The 14563-nt window shown below is 37.0% G+C and overlaps 1 pseudogene across 1 annotated transcript; it reads right to left on the minus strand.

The window, feature by feature from the left end:
- Positions 1–4301: 4301 nt before the first annotated feature.
- Positions 4302–4588, minus strand: LOC308416017 (non-histone chromosomal protein HMG-14-like; annotated as a pseudogene). Its single transcript has one exon. The product of its transcript is annotated as a non-histone chromosomal protein HMG-14-like (transcript).
- Between the last annotated feature and the right edge of the window lie 9975 nt (positions 4589–14563).

Consider the following 14563-nt stretch of genomic DNA (forward strand, 5'->3'; position numbering starts at 1 on the left):
ATAGTTCTGGGCTGTATAAGAAAGGTAGCTGAACCTTAAGTTGGGAGCAAGATTATAAGCAGTGATCTATGTTTTCCACTCCAAACTTGTGTCATGGATTTCCTTGGTGATGGACTGTTGTTACATTTAAGGCAGATAAACCTTTTTCTGTTCATGTCTCTTTTGGTCATGGTACTTATCACAGTAATAGAAAGCAAGGTTAAGGCAGTCAGTAAGCAGAAGGAGTTAAGCACATAGCTGTCATGTGTTTCTTATTGGAAGAATAGAGTATGCTGTGTTGTAAAATATAGTAGCCACCAAGAATTGTCCTATATCTGGCTTTATGCTGCTTAGAGCAGAAGAATATTGACTTGGGTATAAGAGCCAAACAGAATGTTGCATGTGTAAGCCTATTCAACCAGTATAAATTGCTTACTGCCTTTCATAATCATGTATCAATGAGAGGAAATGCACAAACCTTAGTGTGGAACCATCCTAACATATTAGACAGCTTTTCCTGTTCCTGAACCTCAATGGTAGAATAGTATGAGCACTGGCTAACAGCTGCCATCAGATCGACTGTCAAGTAAACTATGCTATTCTACATATTGATTGTTGAGAATGAATTTTATTAATTATTCTCAAGAACTACATTACACTAGCATCCTTTTTTCCTTTCATTCCTCTTTTCTTAAAGGGGTTTTCATTAGCCTGGGATGGCCTTGAACGTCTTATCCTCTTACACTTATTTCCTAAGAGCAGCGATTACAGTATGTGACAGCTTCCACCTACCACACCCTTCTTTCTGCAGAGCTTTGAATTTAACTCAAGTTTTTACACATTCTAGACAAACACTCTACCAACTGAGTCATATCCCAAACCTTGTTATGATATTTTTATCATATTTCTGTAATTTTTTGGTCTTCTTTCCTTTAACTGGGCTTTAATTACCTTGAAGCAGAAACAATGACATTTGTACCTTGAATCTAGATGCACAGAATACAAATTAATGTTAGAACATTTGTTAAAATGAATTAATGAATTAATTAACTGATAAATTAATCTTGAAATTTTGATATCTAGAGAAAATTTTATTTAAATATATAAAAATCTCTTTTCACTATTTATTGTCCTTGGACTTTAACCAAGTAAACTTACAGTTCCAAAGTTGCTTTTTTCTTTACCTATGCCAGGATTAATTTTTTAAAGGCTTTACTGACAGATTACTTACATAGTTTAAAATGTACCTATTTAAATTATTCTGATTTAACAGCACAACCACTACTATGACTATTTTAATAACTACAACTAGAAACTCTGTACTGTTCCTCAACTTGTCCTAACTCTTTAACTATCTTTGCCCTTGGTAGACATTAATCCTCTCATTTCCTCTATGGATTTCCCTAATCTCAACATTTCATATTACTGGAACCATTCATTATGTAGTATTTTGGAACTGGTTTCTTTCATTTTCATTTTTTCAAGGTCTGTTGTGTTGTAACATGTATCAGCACTTCATTTCTTATAAAGGCTGAATAATAGTCCATTATATAGTTATTCCACATTCTGTTAATGGTTATTTGGGTTGTTTTCATCCTTCGGCTATTGTGGATACTGCTATATGGACATTTTTATATAAGCCTCCCATCCATTTACACATTTACTATGTCTAGAACTGCTTGGGCACAGAATAATTGTATGTTTGACTTTTTGGGGAACTGCTAAAGTGCTTTTCCATAGTCATGATATCATCTTATATTCTAACCAGAAATCCCTGTGTTCCTCAATTTTTATGAAGCAACCGTGTGTGTCTGTGCATGTGTGTCTGTGTGTATGTTTGTGTGTGTATGTGTGAGTATGTGTGTATGTGTGTGTATGTCTGTGTGTGTGTGTGTGTGTGTGTGTGTGTTACTAAAGTAGACTCATGGATACATCAAAGTGAGAGGAGGAAGTAATGAGAAAAAGAAAATAAAGAAAATGCTAGTACGGACTTAAAGTGCAGGAAATGAGCAACTATAGACTGCTTTTCTCCAATCAGAGTATCTATATCACATATATGTCACCTCCTCCAAGACTCAGCAATAATATGGGAGAAAGTGTAAAAATATTTTAAAATCCATAGATTGGTGAGGATACTGTAAAACAGAGTTTCCTGGGCCTACCACAGCTGATGTACTACTGAACTTACTTCATGTGTGGTTGTCTGCACAAGCTTGCACAAGATTATAACTCTCAGTGTTTTTGATCAATGAAGGGGAAAGGACACTCAAGGATGCACTTTTCTCTAAGGGAGCGTTGACAGTCAATGGTGATATAATTGAACCACCTTCAAAACTCTTCCTGAATATTTCCTCCAGGTAAACTGCAACATGTTATCATAAATGTTCTTGACTCCATTTCTTGAGGGTAGCCCCCAAGAATCATGAATTCTAGGTTGTGAGTTCTGGGCACTGAGAAACTGACTAGGAAAACAAGTAAGAAGTTAATCAGTACTGTCTTTCATATTTACACTTCTATAACCCTGATCTGGTGATAGGAACATTTGCTTAATGTCACATCTCAAGTATCACAGGCTTCTTTTCCAATTTGTTATGCTGCAGGTGGGGTAAGGACTCACATGGCCCTTCGCCTAGCTGAGAGGTGGGTGATGGCTGGTGGTGGAGAGGGAGTCAGTTTTTCTTTTTCTTTTTTCTTTTTGTCAGCTGTGTGCCACTGGTTGGAAGATCATTCTCCAGTGGCTTACTGTACATTCATCCCCATAGGAGCAGCTATGACTAGATTCATTAAGTTACAAAGGGTAACAAGTTGAGAGGGGTATGAGAGTGAAGTTAGAAGGGGGAAGGAAAAATATGATCAAAATGTATACATATATGAAATTCCTAAAGGATAGATAAAACTTTAAAAATATGTTTATGCTCACAATTTATATACAGTTAAGGCTTTCAATAATAACAAAACACATTGGTGAAATTCAGCAAATGTGCTCATGCAATCACTATCATGCTTGGGACACACAATAGTCTCAGCATCCTAGAAAGTTCTTTGACCCCCTATAGCCAATTCCTGCTCTTCCCTATCTAGCATTGTTTTGATTTCTATAACCACCTATGATACAGGAAAAGTTAGAGAAAGAACTAAAGGAGCTGAAAGAGTTTGTGACCCACAGGAAGAACAACAATATAAACCAACTAGACACCATAGAGCTCCCAGGGACTATACCACCAACCAAAGAACACACATGGAGAGACCAATGGTTCCAGCTGCATATGTAGCAGAGGATGACCTTGTCGAACTTCAATGGGAGGAGAGGCCCTTGGTCCTGGGAAGGCTCGATGCTCCAGTGTAGGGGAATGCCAGGGCAGAGAGGCAGGAGGAGGTGCAGGGGAGAACCCTCATAGAATCGAGGAGGAGGAAAGAATGAAATAGAGGGGTTTACGGAGGGGAAACTGGGAAAAGAGACATTTGAAATGTAAATAAATAAAATATCCAATAAAAATATAATACAAATGAGTTCATATGTAGTCTTCACACACCGCCATTTTAAATTATTTGGTAATTTTATATAGTGTATTTTGATCATATCTACCCCAACTTCTCCCTGTTTACTTCTCCCAGATATGCCCCCAACTCCCTACTCTGCCAGCTTTATGACCCCATTTTTTAACTCTTTCATAACTGAGATTTTATTGGTTGAGGAGCAGAGTACACAGACATTCAAATTCTTATCACAAGTACCCAAACTCTGAAGAGTCACACTGTGTTCATGTACAGAAATGAAGAGCTACATATTGTTCTTCTTTGAACTTATTCCAGTGATGTTCCAGCCTCAAACGTGGCAAGTTTCCCTAAGACCTCACATAACAACCTCATAATCCCCAGTTCCACCGACTCACAATTTTATGCCACACACAGAGCACAGTAAAATTTCCATCTTTCCCTGCACATTGTCACAACTGTTAGGAAAGTGGACGGCCATGACCACAGGCATCAAGTTCTGACAGGGCAAGGACCAAAGACTGGCATTCTCACAAAAGTGTACTATTAGAAACACGCGACCGGATATCACTGAAAATATTCCAGACACGAATACATGACTGAGATCCCAATCTGCATTTTAGTATGCTTTGTAATGTAGGATATGAAATTATCCCCCTCTCCAGAATGTTATAGTGAGACAGTCACAGCCTCTCCTGCTATTTTCTGATTGTACCAAAAAATAAACAACAAGCAGATGATTTTTTAACTTCTTATAAAAGATTTACACTTAAAAAAACGGGATAAGGTGAGATGCCCTCACCTTTTAAAAATGTTTCTAGCGATACTTAGTCGGACTTCGCTTTTTTCTCTTCTTCAGTGGCTGGTTTTCCGTCTCTTCATTTTCTGCAGACAGATCTGCAGTTTGCTGGTCAGGTGCCACTTCAGCCTGATTGCCTTTCGCTCCCCTCTTCTTTTTTATCTGCACTCTTTTGTCTGATGCTTTATCCTTTCCCGTAGCCATTTTCAAGCTTTGTGTCCATCTTGGCAGGGACGGGCTTGGCAGATAGACTCTCAGAGCTGTGCTTGAGCTCCACCTCGCCTCTCCATCCGCACTAACCTTCCTCTTGGGCATCATGGCAGCACGGGGTGGGAGACGCATGTGAAGCCAGATCTGTCATGGAGGTACACTGCCTAGCTACCACCTTTTTAAAAACTTACTGACTCATTTGTGGCAACTTTTACTGTCTCTGTACTTCTTAGTGTGAGGCCATCTAGTATGGTTGACCTACCTAGTGCCACACCCTTAAAGAAAACTAACTCTTCATTTATTAGAAGCCATAAATTGTCCATAGGCCTAAGTTGGAGGTAGGGGCCCATGAATCCTTTTCCATTCCATGCTAAAATGTTGTCTGGCATAATTACTGTTGTGAGTTCATGAGAGACGTAGCCCTGTCTTGTCCAGAAAATATTGTTTTGCTCCTATTATCCTGTTAAATGGACATGAGATCAAATTGCCCTTGACATCTGTGTCTCGATTCATAGTCTAATGTGCAGTTCTCATGCATCATTAGAGAAACTTCACAACTGCTCAAAATGTAGAGACTGAATGTCCCATGAAGTGGTTATCTATATCATGTTCCTTTCCCAAGACTGAGGAAACATTCTGGAAAAGGAAGTGGAAAGATAACTAAATTCAGTCATAATCTTGTATGGTCAGTGAGCCTGTTCCTTTTCAGTGCTGAATTAAATGATTTCTTTGCATAGTCTTCCTTTGGTGGAAATTTGAATTTGTTTCTGGATTTTTAGCTATCTAAGGAAGACTTATAAAAAATCCTTACAAAATTCTTGTGGATTTTAATTTTCTCAATTTTAAGCTCTTTGATATATACAGTTTACAGTTATCCCATTATATTGTCTCTTTCTTTGCTTCATATATCTTAACTGAATGTGAGAAAAGCAAGGGAGAAGAAAAGGAGAAATTCAATATCTGCTTACCAAATGCTTACTCTATGTCATAGCTCAACTGAACAGATTGTTACTGGATACTGGAAGTAGTCACCATACTGATTGTAAAATATGCCCTTTATAATAAACATGAGCACCACACAGCTCTCACTGTTTATTTATCATATATGGTAAGTTTATCTCTCTTTTAGCTTCTACTTTCTTCATTACCATGAAATTTAAATTTCTTATAATCATGCATTATTTTATTGTCAAAAATGCAAGGGAGATTTTACCTTTTTAGTATGAATGAGTCTCTGGGAACATATTTCTTCTCTTTGAAAATCCCCACCATAAAATAACACAATGATATCAAATACTATGTGTACAACAGAAGCATATATAATATCATATAGTGCTTTGTATAAGTACAAAGCAAAGGTTACCTACCATAAAAATTCTTGAACTGCCTGGGGTTGAAAATAATGAGTGAAGTAATTACCAGATCCCTCCACCTCCATAAGACTAAAATATATCCAGGTTAGATGAACATTAGGAGAAAAGTACAAATGGCAGATATTTTAAAATGCAATCCTCATTATACCTTTTATTTATCAGTTTAAATTATTCAATCAGATGTGCAGATCAATAATGATTCAAGTTCTTACTCAGCAGACATTTCATTCCTGAGCATTTGAACTTCAGATTTGATTTTTTTTGGGTGGGTCCATTGTTGGCCTGGTATGTTTTTACTATTGTCCTAAGATTCATTGCTTACCTTTTAAGACTACACTGTTGCAGTTTCCTAGCCCTGCAAACTCTGTTGAACTTTCTAGTTCTTGTGTGCTGAATATTGACTCTGTTTTGATTTTCAAGTTTATGACCTCACAGGGAAACAGCTAAAAGCTTCCTTTTTACCCTGAAAGAAGCATTGAGTCCCAGCAGTAGCCTTTCACAGGCATGTCTTCACCTTCACTGGTTGGACTGTTCTAAAGTGCTATTTTAAAGAATAAGGATTTGAGGCCTTCTACGAATGGGGTGATTTGGTTAGGGTTATTTAAGGACCAGTCAGAATTCTCAGTGACAGAATGTGGACAACCACCTCTTCTGCTTATGACATGTCCTGTCTTCAGTATTTACCCTCAAAGATGGCCGACCCCAAGGCAGAAAGTCGTGAGCAGTGATTTTTTTAGCTGTTGCTGGCACACAGCTGAGAACTGACTTGCTTCTCACTATGGAGCCAGGATGCGTCATGCTTGGAAAAGCTATTGCAGCAGCAGGGTGATCTCATTAAAATCATAATACACTAAAGCAATCAACGTCCCATCCTTGGAAAGCTGGAATGAGGCAGGAACTTAGAAATTGCTGGTAGGCAGAGAGTTCCTTTTTCACTTGGTAGAAAAAAAAAAGATGTTGGCTTCTCCCACTTGGGTGTCTGAATGCATGTGTGCTTGCCTAATCACATAACTTGCTTCCTTGGCACTGATGTGCATAAACTAATCAGTCTTGATACATTAAAAACTCAGCATTACCCAGTAGTCTTTTTATCTTTATTCTATGCCCAGCCGAAATACTTACAAATTTTTATGAAGGAGTTTAAGAATTTTCATAGTAGTTGCACTCATTATGGACACAAACTGGAACCCACAGAAACAGCCATCAATAGTAAGACAGTCAGTAATAAGACTTAATGATTTTCAACTTTATACACAATATTATCAAGATCTCACTATCAACTGCTGAAGGGAAAAAAGGTAGATGAATATAAGAAAATACAGACAGTTTGATACCATTTACATAAGGCATACAAGCAGGAGCTTAATAAATATCTATGGCTCAGAATAGTGAATGGCTTGCAATGGACACCTGTGGTGATTATCATGGATGTATGAGGGGCCTTCTGAAGTGCAAGATACGGATTTTTGTTTTAGATCTTAGCTTCATAAATATAATAGGGTTACAAGACCTCAAAAATCTAAACATTTATGATAGACATCTTATAGGATATTGTAATCCAATAAGGTAGTTTTTAAAAATTAAAAGCCACAAAAACTTTAAGAGATGCCCAATGAAGACAGTAAGGCAATTCTACAATCAAGTGCATTGAGATGAATACTTTGTGGCAAAAAGGCTCATTCTCTATCTCTTAAAGAAAGAAACTGAAAAGGTAAGAAAAAGAAAAGAGAAAATATATTGAGCTTTACTATGTCTCTTCTTGGAGGAACCAGGTGCACTAATCAAAGAAATGTTCACTCTAATATAAAACTAGCAAAAAAGAAGCTCATGTGTCAAACAAAGAGGTAACTGATCTATGACATTTCTTTGCTAGAAGTTTCTAAAAGGCCATTAAAAGAATCAAGAATGTCATATATTTTGCTTCATTTATTTTATATCTTTATTTTCAAATTTTTTAATTTGTGTGTGTGTGTGTGTGTGTGTGTGTGTGTGTGTGTGTGTGTGTGTGTTTAAATGCCAGAGTGCTTGTGAATGTCAGAGGACAACTTTCTGTACTCTGTTCTCTCTTTCCACGGTGGGTTCCAGGGATGAAACTCAGGTCATCCAGCTTGGTGAAAACCACCTATACCCACTAAGACATTTCACAAGGCCTTTATTTACTGTGTTTTTGAGACATAGTATTACTAGTCTTGGCCTAGAATGCTGAAGTAAAGGTCATAAGCTACCATAGCTGATAGAGCTAAAAATCATAAAGTAACTTTCTGCCCCTCACAAATACACAGTTTTTATGGTGATGATTTCACATTCTTGGGCTGAAATAATATTATGTGTTCCAGATATATGAGTAGGATCCATAAATCTAAGAAGAATCACTCAGAGCACAGACAAAGGTGGATGAGTTGACTAGCTTAGGAAGGAAGCAATCTGGTGCTGCCTCCTACAGAGAGCACTGTGATGAGTCAAAAAGAAAGAGAAAAAGTAATCAAAGAGAGAGGAAAGGGTAACAAGACATGGAAAAATGAGAAAGATGATTCAGAAATGATAAACTTACTAGATTCTCAGGTGTGGGAGGCAGTCAGGCTAGAGTCCTCATTAAATAAACTGTCTCCACTGCTCAATATGTAGACATCCAGCATTTTTTGTACACACACACACACACACACACACACACACACACACACACACACACACCATGCACTGGGGGAAAGTCTTCAAGTACTAATGATAGAAAAACTCAAGAAAAGGACTTAAAAAATCATAATTGCCTTAAGACACCTGCACATTTTGTATACATTTATTAAAAAAAATCTTTTGGAACAGTGTGACAAGGATAATAAGAATATATTGAGTTAACATTTCCTCCAAAGACTAAAGAATGATTTGAGAATAATTCCAGTAGTTTTGTTCAGACAATAACACATTTGGTAGTCGCTTTATCCTAGAGTATAACACAATATAAGATACTGTGAATCTTACAGGGTTCTAGTGAAAATTCGGATTACCATAGCTTGAATGTTTCTACCCTCCAAGATTTGCGTATAATTTATTCTTATAACAATATAACTAAGGCGATACATTTCAAGAGTTGATTATGCCATGAGTCATTATAGAATGGGAGTTCAACAACCACCCACCAACGTCCTTTTCATTTTATTGTTGGGTGATACAGAAAAAATGTACTCAGGAGACACCAGAATTGTGATATTTGGTTTCCTGACCACCAGGACTATGAGCCTAGAAATTTCAGTTCATTGTCTTACTTGGTATGCTGTATTCTTTTACAGCAGAATAAAACAGGCTCAAATGCAGATTCTGACTCAGGCTGAGACTTAAAGCTCCACAGTTTCAGAAAACTCAAAACTGATGCTGATGCTCTTGGCATCAAACTACAGTGGCCATTTTCTAAAGCAGAATGATTTTATCTGGTGACCAGAAAAGTCGGTAATATTTTCAGATTTGTCTTAACATATATTAGTAATCTCTGAGAATGCAAAGGTACTCCTAGAGGTGATTATGGGGACTAGACACTCCTTATGGATGAATGAAATTCAAAAAAGGCTTTGTCTGTATAGTATTTATCCTTGTTTATTAATCACATCCATACCAGAAATTAAATAATTAATTCAAAATAAGGACATGAATAGGCCCCAAGCATTCACTTACATCTGATTTGTACCTAGGGAGTAGAAGAGTCAGTGTTATAATGCACCAGCACTTTGATTCATTCTTTTATTTGGTGTGCAGAGCCAGCTCCATTGTGCAGGAACCTAATTAGTATCCAGGAAGCACAGGCTTGATCAAAAGGTTCCCTCATCTTGTCCTACAGGTATTGATAGTGACCACTGTCACTAAGATGTGTGGTGCTTTCAGTGACTAATAACAGATGGAAGGCTGCATATTTCAATTCAAACATGTATCCAAGCTATAATTTGTCAACAAGATAAAGAAGTCCATTAAAGTTACAGCTTCTTCCAAGTAATGGCTTTTCCAGCATTAAGCACAATCAAAACAAACCTATTAAGATCAGGAAGAGAGCTAACACATACACGGCTCTAAACTGTGAGGGGAAAATGTAAATTTTGGAGAAGGCTTGAAATCCATTCTTTCATTGAACAATCGACTTGCAAACACAATTTCAGAATATGGTTGCTGAGTTCTGTAATTTATTCCTTAAGTAGACAAGATGAGTAAAAGAGTGTTTATGTGTGCTGGGGGATATATCAGCAAATTTTTAATCAAATATAGAATGCAATCAAAATTTTACAAATCATAAATATAGAGACAAATGAGGCTCCCCAAAGTGAATATACTCAAGCAAAATATTTAAAATCCAGAATATTCTCATATTCTCAGCACTCCAGAAGTATGTCATTTTTCAGTTACTAATCCTAACTCCAAGGTAAACACTGCTTTGACTCTTACTACCATAGATTCATTTTGTCTGACTTTCAACATTGTAAAATAGAATCATATACTATAGAACTTGTATGCTTTTAATTGGCACCTCACACTCCCCTTTTCTAATCAGTAAATTGTACATCTTTGTCTCAGTGTTCAGAAAGGCATTGTCATGAGGCCCAGCTGATTAAGCCATTGATCAAACTACATCCCTAAGCCACTGTTTTTTTTTTTAATCTTTAAGAGTTGTGTGAAATCATTACCCTCATCCTCCAAATTACAATACCTTTCTATAAAAAGACATGTCCCAGGGCACTGTTTTTATCTCAGTTCTCCTTCCAAGTCATCAATTTTAAATTACCAAGTGACCCAAAGGCACAGCAGATTCCAGGGCTACAATTCTCTTACTAGTCAGGAGAAAGAGTATAGAGGATAAATCTTCAGCCTGTCAGCAAACTCTGAAACAACAATATCCCTGTTAACTTTGTTTTTACTCTGGGGAGGGGAGATGATGCAGCACCTGAAATTAGATTTTCTTCTCTGTTGGTGTAAGATAAGGCAAGACCAGCGGCGTCTTCATTTTGGATTTAGCCACTGACTAAATGGGTTGCCTGAGAGATGTCTTTTGAGTGAAGACACTCTGGGCTGGGAAGAAATATAAAGTGGCACAAAGAAGGCTTCAGAAGAAAATGTTATAAAAGCAATTGATGATGTTTTTGACAGAACTCAGACTTGGAAACCTAGTTACAAAGTCTGGACGTTAGGAATTGGTGCTATGTATGACAATGTGGAGGATCCTCCTACCCAAAGGAGAGTATAATTTTTACTTTCCCATTTTTCCTTTAGGAAATTTCTCTGGCTGAAGTCTACCTTACTCAATATAAAACCCAATAAGATGGAGGTGATAATAACAGCATGGAAAAGGACTCAAAGAACAGGCCCATTTTGTCATAGCAGGAGAAAAAAAGCTTCATTCTCAAAGCAGAATAAAAATGTTATGGCTCTAAAGTGTAAAGACTTAATAGTAAATGTTTATGCAATTAAAAATTACTAGCACCCATATATACACCATATCCCTCACATATTAAATAAGTAGCATACCATCTTGTTTTAGATCTTCAGAAGCAACTTCCAGTGTCACGGTTCCATGTAGATGACACTCTCATCACTGTGAAGCTTTGAGTCAGCAAATTCCCAAAGCACCTCCACTGTATTTGCCTAAATTGAAGGTTATTTACTGGCCTTATGAAATTTACTATTAGGGTAGGTGTCTTAGGGTTTCCATTGCTGTAAAGAGACACCATGTTTATGGCAACTTTTATAATGGAAAACATTGAATTGCAGTTGGCTCATTATTTCTTTATCATCACAACAGGAAGCATGTGAGCACATAGGTAGAAATAGTGACTGACAGGAGAAATCTGAGAGTTCTACATCTAGAGTGGCAGGCAGCATGAAAAGGGAGAGACACTGAGCATGTCTTGAGCTTCTGAAACCTCAAAGCACACCCCCAGTGACACAGTTCCTCCAACAAGGCCACACCTCCTAGTAATATCCCTCCTTGTGAGCCAATGGGGGCCATTTTCACTCAAACAATCACAGTAGGCAATGAATGTCACCTGAGAAGTTGTTAGCCATGGAGAGTCCAAAGCCCCATCTCATTCCTGTCTGACTGTGTTGGATTGAGATTTTGAGTCTTAAACACAGGTAAGTCTGAGGAAGTCTGAATTTAAATGACCTTACAGGACAAATATTCTTTAATATTTAAATAATATGCCACCTATCTGCATATTAGAACATCCTAGTGACTTGGAGAAATAATCATTTACTGTAGAGAACAAATCATAGTATCTTTACAAAAATTTGGTGAGACCTGAAGATTTACTTTTATCCTTCAGGGTGAGCACAGGTGAAAATAATGTATATTTTTAAAATTATAGAGATTCATGGCTCCAGATGCATATGTAGCAGAGGATAGCCTTACCTGGCATCAATGGGGGGGACTCTTAGTCTTGTGATGGCTTCATGCCCCAGTGTAGGGCAATCTTAGGGTGGTGAGGCAGGAGTGGGTGGGTGGATGAGGGAACACCATCATAGAAGCAGGGGTGTTGGACTGGGAGTTTTGGGAGAGAAAACTGGGAAGGAGGATATCATTTGAAATGTAAATACAAAATTACCAATAAAAACTTTTTAAAAGACTATGTTTATTTAAGCCCTTCCCACCGAAGATATTTTTCCAGATTTTCTGGCTTCTGCCAATCCTCCAAGGCAAAGACACAAATCTAAAGATTCAGTGTTGATGTCCCATATATAAGTAAGATAATGAAATAATGTTTTGGGGGTCTGGAAATCTGGGCAAGAACATATGTTTGGGAAGCACTAAAGTACTAAAGGTAAATTTACTACTATTATTCTCATAAAAAAGGTATAGAACCAAACTGATCTCTAAATTTCTGTCTTTATTATCCACAAATTAATGCAACGTTTGGACTTTGTTACAGAAGTTTCCAAGACTTTTACCATGAAGGCGTGTTGGATTGTGTCAAATGCTTTCTCGGTATTTAGTGAGATGATCATGTGGGGTTTTGTTTTTGTTCTTGTTGTTTTTTTGAATTTGTTTACATAGTAGATTACATTGATGAATTTTAGTATATTGAACCATCCTTGCATCTCTGGGATGAAGCTACCGGATCATGGTGAATGATAGTTTTGATGTGTTCTTGGATTCTGTGTGCAAGAATTTTATTGAGTATTTTTGCATCAATGTTCATGAGGGAAATTGGCTGAAGATATTTTTCTTTGTAGGGTCTTTGCGTGATTAAGGAATGAGCATAATTGTGGTTTTCAAGTATGAGTTGGGTAATTTTTCTTCTGTTTCTGTGTTGTAGAATAGTTTGGAGAGTATTGGTATTAAGTTTTCTATGAAGGTCTGATAGAATTCTGCCCTGAACCCATCTGGTTTGGGGCTATTTTTGGTTGGGAGAATTTTGATGACTACCTCTATTTCCTTAGGGGTTATGGGGCTGTTTGGATGATTTGTCTGATCCTGATTTAACTTTGGTACCTGGTATTTGTCTACATATTTGTCCATTTCCTCTAAATTTTCCAGTTCCGTTAAGTATAATCTTTTGTAGTTGGATCAGATTTTTTTTTCAATTTTCTCAGTTTCTGTTATTCTGTCTCCCATTTCATTTCTGATATATATTTCTTAGATTTGGATAAACTCTCGGCACTCTCTACTTACTCTGAATAAGTGTTTATTGATCTTGTTGATTTTCTCAATGAACCAGCTCCTGGTTTTGGAGATTCTTTGTATAATTCATTTTGTTTCTACTTGGTTGACGTCTGCTCTCAGTTTGATTATTTCCTCCTATCTACTCCTTTTGAGTGTATCTGCTTCTTTGTTTCTAGAGTTCTCAGGTGTACATTCAAAATGTCAGTGTATGCTCTCTCTAGGTTCTTTTTGGAGGCACTCAGAGCTATGAGTTTTCCTCTTAGTACTGCTTTCATTACATCCCATAGGTTTGGGTATGTTGTGCTTTTATTTTCGTTATATTCTAAAAGTCTTTGATTTCTTTCCTTATTTTTCCTTGACCAAGTTATCATTGAGTAGAACATTGTTCAGCTTCCATGTGTATGTGGAGTTTTTGTTGTCTTTGTTGTTATTAAAACCAGTCTTAGTCCATGGTGATCAAGATAGGATGCATGGTAGTATTTCAATCTTCTTATATCTGTTGAGGCCTGTTTTGTGACCGAGTATATGGTCAATTTTGAAGGTGACATGAGATGCTGAGAAGAAGGTATATTCTTTTGTTTTAAGATGAAAAGTTCTATAGATGTCTGTTAAATCTAGTTGGTTCTTAACCTCTGCTAGTTTCACTGTGTTTCTGTTTAGTTTGTGATTCTATGATCTGTCCAATGAAGAGAGTGGGATGTTGAAGTCTCCCACTATTATTGTGTGTGGTGAAATATATGTTTTGAGCTTTAGTAGGGTTTCTTTTATGAATGTGGGTGCTCTTGTATTCGGAGCATATATGTTCAGAATTGAGAGTTTGTCTTAATAGATTTTTCCTTTGATGAGTAAAAAGTGTCCTTCTATATCTTTTTGATAACTTTTGGGTGAAAATCTATTTTATCTGATATTAGGATGGCTACTCCAGCTTGTTTCTTGGGACCACTTACTTGGAACATTTTTCCCAGCCTTTTTCTCATAGGTAGTGTCTGTCTTTGTCTCTGAGATGAGTTTCCTGTATGCAGCAAAATGCTGGATACTGTTTATGTATCCAGTCTGATAGTCTATGTCTTTTTA

This window comes from Micromys minutus (genome assembly GCF_963924665.1).
Source record: "Micromys minutus genome assembly, chromosome: X".
NCBI classification, from domain to species: domain Eukaryota; kingdom Metazoa; phylum Chordata; class Mammalia; order Rodentia; family Muridae; genus Micromys; species Micromys minutus.